The sequence below is a fragment of the Lontra canadensis genome, unplaced genomic scaffold (assembly GCF_010015895.1).
Source record: "Lontra canadensis isolate GAN:19392208 unplaced genomic scaffold, GSC_riverotter_1.0 scaffold77, whole genome shotgun sequence".
Lineage (NCBI taxonomy): Eukaryota > Metazoa > Chordata > Mammalia > Carnivora > Mustelidae > Lontra > Lontra canadensis.
Genome location: NW_022631071.1, coordinates 8,341,931 through 8,352,936, shown reverse-complemented (window position 1 = coordinate 8,352,936; position 11,006 = coordinate 8,341,931). Strand labels below are relative to the sequence as shown.

Below are 11,006 nucleotides of genomic sequence, written 5' to 3'. Positions count from 1 at the left end.
CCTACTTTCACCAGTTTGCCTTAAGTATCCTTTGTACGAGAAAGGATGCTTTTGAATGCTTGTTCTCTAGCTGGAGTCAGGGCCCTCAGGGGGATCAGGAGAAAAGCACACATAACAAAAATGAAATAAAACTTCTGTAAGATAATGTGAATGAGTTAAAAGGAAGCCAAGACAGCAAGGAGTAGAAGACCGAGAGGAGGAACGCAAACCCTAATTCTTACTCTGCAAAACCCGCCCGGAAAGCGGCGCGTTTTCCTCAGCGGCGGGTCCTACACGGGAGCCAGCAGCCAGCACAGTCAGCCTTCTTCCCGGGCGGCAAAGAGTACTTCCTAAGCTTACCGCCGTCTAGCCCCTGCCCATCTCCCCTGATTCCCTCTCACCCGGGAGGGGTCGCTCCCGGAGCGGTGGGAGATGTGGGGTGCAGGAGTGGGACCAGAGGAGGGTTGCCCAGCTGCAAGTAGGTGTTGCGCCATCCCCTCCCAGCAGGAGGCCCAGACTCTGGTTTACTTCTCCCCCTCACCCCCGTCCTCCCCTCACTCAACCCCCCTCCTTTTCCCCTTCCTCTCCTCAGTCTAGTCCCTCCCCCTCGCCTTTGAAAAGGTTGGCTCCGCACTGGCTTTTAGCAGTCGGCGTATCTTCAGGGCAGGAGGATCGGTGAGCCTGATGGAGCCGGAGCTACACGCAGCGGTCTACGTGGCGAAGCAGAAAGCAAGCTGAACTGAACGCGCCGAGTGACATTAGCAGCGTCGACATAGGCACCCCAGGCAGCCCCGGCGTTCTGAATAGCCTCAGAGGCAGCCTCCAGGACTGCAGCTGCTTCAGGGACTGTGAGCTGTGGCGGTAGAGCCCGCTACAGCAAACGCAGTCTCGGTGGAGCTAGCGAAAACCTTTTCTCTTTTTTACTTACCACCTCATTCTACTGTAGAGGCTTCAGTCACTGGGTAAGTATTGGGTCCGGGTGCCAGAGTAGAGTGCGGCGTGAGTACCGCACTTAGTACGCCCTTAGTACGCCTAGGCTTCCCGCTGCCCACTCCTGGGGTCTTGACTCTGACAATAATGATTTTAGAGATGCTTCTGGTGTCCTCCCTTTCCTCTTCCCCCATATGTTCCCTGGAAGTAAGAGAAAGAGCAAACCCCAGAGGTGAGTGCAGACAGAATATCCTGCAGGCACTGTCACCGCTTGGCTTGGCTGGGTTACTTTGCAAAAAAACTCGCACTTCTGTCAGAAAAGTGTCCACTCATGAATTTCTCCGACATTGGCCCTGCAAAAAGGTCTTTCAGTTTAACAGATAAAGCCAGCTTCAGCCAGGCTGAGGGAAACTCTAAGACTGGGGCCGGTGCTCAGAAAAAATAATACCTGGGACTCTGGTTAGCCTGGCAGAGCCGAGGGAGATGTGCGTTTGTATCTCTGGGGGTTAGGGTTTTGGATACCAGCCAGGCTGGCTCTAACCTTTGGGGGCCTGATCCTTGATACGGTGAAGGAAAGCCCAGCGCGCCACGGAGCGCGCAGGTTCCCCGGGCCTTTCTGCCTGGTGCTGGCCTACCCGCCTTTCCTTCCTGCCCTATTTAGGGAGCTGTGCTCAGCCAGCAGCACCTGCTGAATGTGGTGGAGATGGTAGGTGTGGAAAATTGTGCCTAGCTTTAAGAAATATATTTCTTATAATCACGTAGCTGAAAAATATACTTTCCTCATTTAAAAAAAAAAGATTTTTTCTAAGAGTGTAGTCGAACGTAAAAGAGTCCCTTTTTCACTAAAGAAATGACTTCTAATCCCTTAGCCAACAAACAAAACCCACGAAACAACAACAGAAACAAAACCGCCTACCTAGCCCATAAATGAATGACGTTTATTAAGATAGACCTTTTAGAAACAGTTCCTCTCTCCACAAAGGAATTATTTTTTTTTTAAGCGCGTAGCCATAAAACAGCCCCTTTTCTAAAAAATGAATGTCTCAATAAGGACGTCATCAGAAAAGGTGACTTTTTAAAAGTGCATAGTCGCAAATGGGTACTTTTCTTTAGAGACTTTAGAAAAGCAGAGAGGCAAACTGCCCTCGGTTGGAGACAGGACTTGCATATGAGCCCTTAGCCACAAATGGACTTTCTTTGCTTGCAAAAAAGCGGAGAGGTCACTTTTCAAGAGTGTGCAAGGTAACCACTTCCTTTCCTCCCCCAAGGAAAGACTTTTAGAATCCAACTGAAGAGAGCCTCTTCATTTCCATATGAATTATTCCTGGATTTGTCACGTTGGCCCCCCCTAAGGTTTTGGGGGGGTGCCCGGGAGCCTGTATGGAAAAGAGTGTGCACACGCATCTGTAGGAGGGCCCTAGCTTTCCCGAACGGGGTGCCCTTCCAAAATGTGGGCTGGGGGCTGGGAATCAAAACGTGCGCCACTGCGGCACACACCCACAAAACAAAGACCTAGGAAGAGAGTGGCTAACACAAAAGAATAAATAAAATTAACTAACAAGAACAAAACGAAAGCAAGTCCTTGTGAGCAAATATCTCAGGAAGGCATTTTAACCTAACTCTGGAGGCTATTTTTGTACTAAAGGAAACGATGTGGATGGAAGTGTTTAAAAATCGGGATAGGCCAGGAACCGGGTAAAAAATATGGGGAGCGGGCGATGGTTTTGTAGGAGCACTTTGCGTGCTCTGAAAAAACAACCTGAGGCGAGTGCGGAGAATTCTGAACACAGCGCAACATCTGAGAAGGTAGTGGTGCTTTGTGACTAAAGCGACTCTTCCTCCTCCCAATAAACGTTAAAACAGGTGTGACTCAAAAAAAAAAAAAAAAAAAAAAAAAAAAAAAAAAAAAAAAAAAAAAAGGTTACTTGCGGGCACCTTCTGAATTTGGTAAAGACTAAATGGAATTCCACTCTTACTTGAAACAAACTCGCACAATCACGGCTGGAAATCTAAGCCTCAGGGCTGTCCTTTAGCCTGTGTATTTGGGGCGTGGGGTGGGCATTTTAGAGCAAGTAGAAGTAACAGTGCTTGTAGATGTTTCCCCCTTTGCTTCCTTTGTCTGGATCGCCCGAGGAAGTGCGGGCGATACACGGGCGGTTTTGACGAACGAACCAAGAGATGGATGCGCTAAGTAAGGTCTAAGGATACCTTTCTCCCTCTGCTAAACGAAAAATTCCCCTAGGGCAGCTCGCAAGGGCTGAGTCCAGCCACCACTGCCACAGCACTGCTTCTGCCAAGCAGTCTGGGAGCGCCTCCACAAGCGAGGCCCCAAATCCTTTTTCTCCAGTCGGCGTCGCCTGGGCAGCCCCTCCTTCTGGCAAAGATGTCAGCTCAAGAGAGGCAAAGCCAAATGAAAGCCGAGCGGGTAGTCCATAGCAGGAGCGCGATCAGCCCAGCCCGGCGCGCTCCCGGTGCGCAGCCGCCTTCGCTGCCTTTGGGCCTCCTTCCCGCGCTCTGGGTCCTAGCGTCTCCTTCCAGCTCCCGAGACGCGCGGAGGCCTGTGAGGCGGTGGAGACTAATGCCGGCTGCGCATCAGTTGGCTTTGAATCTCGGGATCAAACGCAGTTTGAGGATTTCCCCATAGTTTTTTCCTGTCCCTCCGACCCTCGCTCCCGTTCTCTCCCGCTTTCAGTTTACACCTTCACTATTAACTGCGGATTTACTTATTTAGCGGCATTTTAGAGGGCACGTTCTTCGGATAAAATAGTAATAATTACCAGTGTTAAATATCCGCTGTTGTCTCTCCTTCCTGGGTGATAAGGAAGTGGGTGTGAAGACCGGCGTTTCTAAAATTCCGTGGCCGTCTTTTCTCCCTAGAAAGCAAAGAGGGTCTTCTTGGCAAAGAAATGGTGCGGTGGGGGAGGGGGTCAATCGAAGGTGGTGGCGGTGTGTTAGGAGTCCCCTTCACGGGAAGAGGGACTGAAGATTGGGAGTTTTGGAAAAGAAAGGTTCTAGTTGCTGCCACTGCAGAAAAGCCACCGTGCTCTTTAGGATGAGCATGCACAGTCACTGGATACTAGCGCGCCAAATAGGGAAGATTCAGGAATAGGATTTTTTCAGACCCATTTAGGCTTCCTCTCTGAGTTTGCTTTTCTCTGTTTAAGGAGCAACCCACCTGCTTTCCTGAATTTGAAGCTAATCCTTTACCCTTGGTTGCTGACAATCCTTTCTTTAGTTTTGGGAAAAGGACATCAGTGCACAGTTGGAGAAGGTTGCACAGGGCAAGAGAGAGGGGACCTAGGCAGGATATAGGCAACTGGGCCTCAGAACCTCTTACCTTACCAAGGAAATTGCATTCAGAAAGAATCACAACAAACTGCTTACTGACTATCTGTTGGTTTGGAGGCAGGTGGGAAATTTGGGGGAAAGGGAGAAGTAGAAAAAATTGTTATGTTTTGTGAATCTAGGATTTTGTTTTCTTCTAACCTTTCATAGAAGGCTTCCTTTATGTGGTATATCAGAAAAGGCAGCAAACAGACTTGCTGTGCATTTGAAATACAGAAATGGGAAGCAAACACAGAAGAAGCATACAAACACATTCATTTTCTAAAGTTCAATTATTTGTTAAAGGTTGAAAGCAATTTTTTTTTAATCACCTGAATGCAATTCTGATAGACACACAAGTAGCTTTGGTTTGGTCAGCTGAAATCCCTGGCAGAGTGAATTCCAGCTTTCACGCTCTTTATTCTATTGTTATCCAAAACTTTGTTTTTTGCAAGATAGAAATTAGTGATAGAGAGCTTCCAGAATGCAGGTGGCAGAAAGAAATCTGGTAGAAACTTAGAAAATTCTCCTTTTCTCTACCCAATCGGTCCACAACAGTCTTTATGCAGGATTTATAAAGTTCTTGAGGCAGGAGGGAAGCCACACCTACAAGGAGACTTTACATTAACCACTGGCTTTAACCTACTTTAACAAAATATATATGGCTCCCACATTTTCTATTGGTAGGAAGAGAAATTATTCAGGGGATGAAAGTTTGAAATCTAATTTTCTCCAGGAATCTTGCTTCACATATTTTAAAGGAGGGGCCATCTGTGTATTTATTCACCAAAGTATCCACAAACATTAGTCATCTACTGTGCCAGACAATGTGCTAGGCTCCAGGAATACCAAAGAGAATATGAAAAGGCAGCTTGATGCCTCTGTGAGCCAGGACACTCTTAGCCACTTGCAAGCACAATTATCTTCATCGCACTACATTTTTCACATACTTCTCTGCATCATCTCTCCCACCTTCCCATTTCAGCTTTCTCTCTACCCACAATTAAGTCCCTTAATCTTGGTTTTTTCCTCCCTTTAGGCTTAACAAACACCTCCATTTTGTTCTTTTCCTCCACTTCTCTGCTTTCCCTCCCTGCTTCTTCTCTACCTTATCTACCTAAGTTATTTCTCCACTCATCCCCGTTTTTCTTCCTCTTTTGGACTAGCTACTTAGCACTCTCTTCCCCTTCATTGACCTCAAAGAAGTGAAAAAAAATCAAGGAACATCCACTTCAAACTCAGAGATTTGTGAAAGTTTCCTCACCAAGAAGATTTCTTGCTGTCTGTGTGTGTCTTTTGCTAATTTATTTCAAACAAAATTTATGACGAAATCCCTTAGATTTGTTAATTTTTTTGTTATGCCTGAAAATATCTGTTTTCTTTTTGTTACAACTAGGGATTCAAATATTGTATATTGGGGAATCCAAATTTTCTGAATTTCTCACTACACTCTCCTGAAGTTGTTTCTCTGCATCCCTTTCTGGTATGTTCTCTTTCCATTCTTTTATGTTTTCACCAAATATTTCTTTCATATTTTTTATTTCCTTCTCCTTTTTGCCTTGTGGCTCAAATTTATATATTTTGAGAGGGTGTTCCCCTTGGACAATGCCTCCCAACACAGACACACAAGAAGGCCGTTGTCAAAGCATGTTCTTATCAACATATACAGTTATCATGTCAATCTTCACAGGCAAAGGAACCTTTTTTTTTTTCTTTACTACATTTTTAGAGTTATTTTTGTGTGTGAGAAAAAGGGACAATTCTTATATCATCCATATTTGCACATGTAGTAGGGTTGGCTGAATACTGGGAATTGGTGACGTAAGAAAGAGGATGCTGTAAAAAAAAAGATCAATTCTTTCATCAATGACATATGTAACTTTTACTTTTAGGAAAAATAAAACATATAACTACATTTAATTGGATTGACTTTATATTGTAACATTCCAAATTACATGTTCTTATCTGAGCAGAGTTCTATTATCTGAAGACTTTACTGATCATTCAGTATCCAGAATGAAGAAAACTAGATAAGATGCCTTGATATTCCAGATTAGCTTGTGATGTTCAAATAAATCTACTCCTATTCAGAATGGTGTTATTTTTCAATAGAAGTTTTCATGAAGGCATTATCCCTAAAATGTGGTTATATCTTTTATAGGAGAAAACATCAAATGACCTATATGCCATGGTCCCTCAAGATTTACACCCTGTGAATCATTAATTGTAAAGTACAGGTTTATTACATGGAGAAAGTTATTTTAGGGTGAAGTGTCTTGAGATTTGGTGATATCTGTGGAAAGACTGCATTCTCATTATCAAACAATAAAAAATTGATAGAGTCTTTTCTAATCACGATTTTCGAATTAAAAGAGTGACTTGGCAGAAATTGTAAATGCTTCTGTTATCTTTTGCATTTCAAAGATCCTCAACTGATCAAGGAGTTAAAGTGTCCTTTTAATTGTCTTTAATGTGTTAAGCATCAAATCAGTATAATAGATTTTGAAAGTAAGAGTGATGATGACTACAGTTGTCATTTCCAGCCCAGATCTGAAAAAATGATTTTTTTCTACCTAGTTTTCTCAACTAAAATGGGTAAATATGGGAAGACACAAAAAGGAAAGGGAAATGAAAGAAGAGACTAAATCATCCAAGATAATTTTTTCTCGTTAATAAAAACTATTTTAATTAATATAATATAACTTTTAACATGACAATAATAAAAGTAATTGTTGAAGAATTTTAATTAAACTATATAAAATTAATTTCTTTTTAAAATCTTAAAGTGATTAGAATACAGGTTGAGATTTGTACTGATTTTACAATTCATTTACTGTTATTATAGGAAATGAAAATAAAATATTAAGGTTTCTACTACACTTTTGCTTTAATTCATTCTCCTTGTCAAATACCTTTAATTTGTAAAGAATGCTATATTTATACCATTTTTATATTTATATCATTTTGGAAGTATATATATTAATATAGTCTCAAAAATTTTTGAGTAGAAAAAGAAGCAATGGTTATACCTATTTCTTTTCAGTGGGAAAACTTAAGGTCGGAAATCAGATAGGCTTTCCTCTAGATGGTAAGAAGGGAAGCTTATACAGGGTTGTTGATTTTCAGTCTCCAAACTTGGGACATTATTCAACATCTCACCTTGCCTTTCATTTCTTTGAGTGTATTTTCTCAAAGGCAAGCTGGGATACTTTATTACTTCCTGAAATTGGCTGCAAGTGTTGAATATGGATGGAATCTGGCATTGACTCTAAACTTATATGTCAAACATAAATTATTAAAATAGATTTACAGAAAAAATCAGGCACTTAAAAATAATGTCTTCGACTTACATAAATGGAAATGTAATTGGTCATTCTATTCTGAAGTCTGAACAATTAATTGATACATTCATGTTCAACATTTCACAAACTAATTATCACCAATGATCTATGTTATAGTAAACTGCTTAGAATTTTTGAATCTCTTTGGAAAAATATTAAAAAAAAACAACAAAAAATGCTTCTTGTATTAAAAAGTAAAGATCTTAAAGACAAGTATGTTCAACTATATTTACATAAGTTTATCAATTAATAGGCTCTTATGTCATGTTCTCCTCTTATTTAGAGTCTATGTGCACTGACCTTGTAAGAATTATATGGTAAAAATAATGGGACTATTGAAATTTAACAGTATACACTACAGAGATACATAAACTTCCTCTATTTTATTTATATGAAGAATTCAAATTATGACATATCATAATGATACTCCATAAAATACAAGTTTACTTAATATGACAAATACTTTGTGTTATAGCCTAATTCAAGTTTTAGAGCATCTAAATTTTTATATAGGAGTTATTTTAGGGAATATTTTTCAATGATTTTTAAGTAGTGGTTTTCTTCTGACATGCCATTTGTGAAGCACCATGTCTTTGGGAATTAACTGTGTATAGGTTTGGATTGATCACATCAAGCAAAAGGACATTTGGCTTCCAACATGCATTGTTGTCTTTAGGCTTCTAAAGTTTATCCCATGGTTTTGGGTATAGAAAGTATGAGCAAAAGTTTTATTTAAATTGTGTGAACACAAGGTATTTTATGATTTATATTTTATTAGTATGTAGAGAGTAATCTTGGGCAAATAAATTAATCTCCCTGGAGTACAGGTTTCCCAAAAGTAAAATGAAGAAAGTGTAAATTATTTGAAGCCCATTTCCAATGAAAAAAATATGATGTTTTACAAAAATCAATAGCCATATAAAGCATTCTTTCTTTGTCCCATAGTACTGCAGGTATTATCAGTTTTACTTCATTGATCCACTGACCATTAATAACTAAAGAAGTATTGCTTGCCCAGCATTATATTTCTTAGATGTGAAGTCTGGACTGTGAAGGGTGACCATTAAAGAATTTAAAGTACTACCTGCTTTGAGAAGCTTACATTCTGATTGGGCAAAAACAATGAACAACAAAAATAACAAAGTAATATATAGTGACATCAAATTAAATTCAACATACTTTGAGTGTCAGGTGGTGCATTGCAATATGACAAGTATGGTCCAGGTTTTATATACTCTGGAAGTAAAGGGGACCAGAAAGCTCATTTGGTCCAACTCCTTTCATTTACAGTAAGTGAACCAAGGGTATAGGAGTTCATGTAAGGCATTTGATGATAGTACTAATTAATGCACTCCACAGTCTTAGCTATTCCCTGTTTTGCCTGAATGCAGTAATAGTTTTGTACCTTATCAGAAAGTTAAATATACCCAAGACTTGTTTATTTCTTTGTCTTACAACTTTTCTTTATATCACAAAATCTGTGATATAAAGCAGTTTCAATATGTGCTAGCCATTTTATAATGTGAGAGTGCAAAGCAGGATTATTTGAGGAAGAGAATTTGAATCCATTAAATATCATATGGATTCTGAATGCCTTAGAACTGCATACAAGAGTAAATAAATATGGGAATATAAGGTCACTGCTAAAAACAATAGCTAGATCAAAGCTCTTTAGAAAAGAAATAGAGCCAAATACACAATTTGTAGTCCATCACCATCACTGCCAATGACAATTTCAAACTCCAGTTTCTAGGAAGTTATATTCTATTACTGTGTGTATCAAATTTTAATGTGCATACCAGTCATCTGGGAATCTTGCTAAAATGCAGATTCTGATTCAGTAGAGTCTAGGTAGGACCTGAAATTTCGCATTTCTAACATGTTCACTGGGGATGTAGATGCTGCTGCCCCCGGCAAACCACACCGAGCAACAAAAGGCTAATTCTTAGTCTGTTAAATAACATGAAAATGGTGAAGTAAGCAAAGGTAACAGCTGTTTTGCAAAGTACTAAATTTTTAAAAATTGAAATGGTATAAATTATTGTTTTGAGTATTAAAATTGATTTTAACCTTTGGTATAACTAGATCAGTTGAAACTGGTTCAGAAGAAAAACCAGTTGCTTGCTCATTGTATAGTCAAATTTATTTTACAAGCACTATATGCATACATTTATAACATTTTAAAAACAAACCATTGGCCACAGTTTGTCAACAATTTACCAATACTTTTAATATTTTCCAAAGAGATTAAAAAATTCTGAGCAGTTTACTATAACATAGATCATTGGTGATAATTAGTTTGTGAAATGTTGAACATGAGTGTATCAATTAATTGTTCAGACTTCAGAATAGAATGACCAATTACATTTCCATTTATGTAATTCAAAGACATTATTTTTAAGTGCCTGATTTTTTCTGTAAATCTATTTTAATAATTTATGTTTGACATATAAGTTTAGAATGAATGCCAGATTCCATCCATATTCAACACTTGCAGCCAATTTCAGGAAGTAATAAAGTATATAAGGTAATAGGCCTGCTCAATTGTCCATCTGACTATTCTGACAACAAAAAGATTGGGTCTGTGAAGAAAATACAAGTGCCCTCATAAGGTTAGGAATTGATTTTTAATCTCCTTATTCAGCTATTTTATATCTTACATCAGTAAATAGATCTAAACCTTTGCTGGCCTTTTAAAAATTTTTAGTTTATAAAACATCTTCATAACCAAAGACTCTAGGGCAAAGTAGTACTTTTTTTATTTGTTTCATGTTTTTATTTAAATTCCAATTGAGTAACATGTAGTATGATATTAGTTTCAGGTAGTGTCTGATATTTTTAAGGACAACAACAATAGCAAAAATACTTGGTAGAGTTAATTTTATATCTACTATCTCTCAAAACTTCCCTTAAGGAATGGTAAATTAGACACTGTGCTGTCTAACTACATTCTTCACACCTAGATTTTTTTTTATCTGAGACTACAGCAGAGTAGTCATTTATTCTAAGTGAACTTTTCATCCTTAATCATTCTTGGAAATCTTCATAATCCCATTTGTTTATGTACAGTTCATCTTGGTATTGAATCAGTGTCATATTAAAACAAAGAACACTGAAAACAGCTATTGAAAAAAGTGAAGTGTAAGTGTTTTAACTGTTGGTTAGGAGGCACAATGTGGTTCCAGCAGATTTAGGAAAACAACTGAAAAAGTTGTCACTTCAAAGCTGCAATTCATGTCTTAATTATGGCTTGGGATTCAGAACCCACTGCCTTCCCAATGAAACTATCTTTTCTAAGGTCTGATACTTTATTTTTTATTTATTTTCAGGTACTTAATGTATTTTTTATTATTATCTTCAGTTAGCCAACATATAGTATTAAGGAGGGCACGAGTGGTGATGAGCACTGGGTGTTATATGCAACTAATGAAT

At 39.0% G+C, this 11,006-nt stretch overlaps 1 protein-coding gene across 2 annotated transcripts in view; it reads left to right on the top strand.

Annotated features, from left to right (window-relative positions):
- Nucleotides 1–651: 651 nt before the first annotated feature.
- PCDH11X (protocadherin 11 X-linked) overlaps nucleotides 652–11,006 on the top strand; it is a 471,745-nt gene continuing 461,390 nt past the window's right edge. For both annotated transcript variants that reach the window (XM_032881806.1, XM_032881805.1), the window contains exon 1: nucleotides 652–941. The gene's annotated coding sequence lies outside the window, so the exon portion shown is untranslated. The remainder of the gene's footprint in view (nucleotides 942–11,006) is intronic.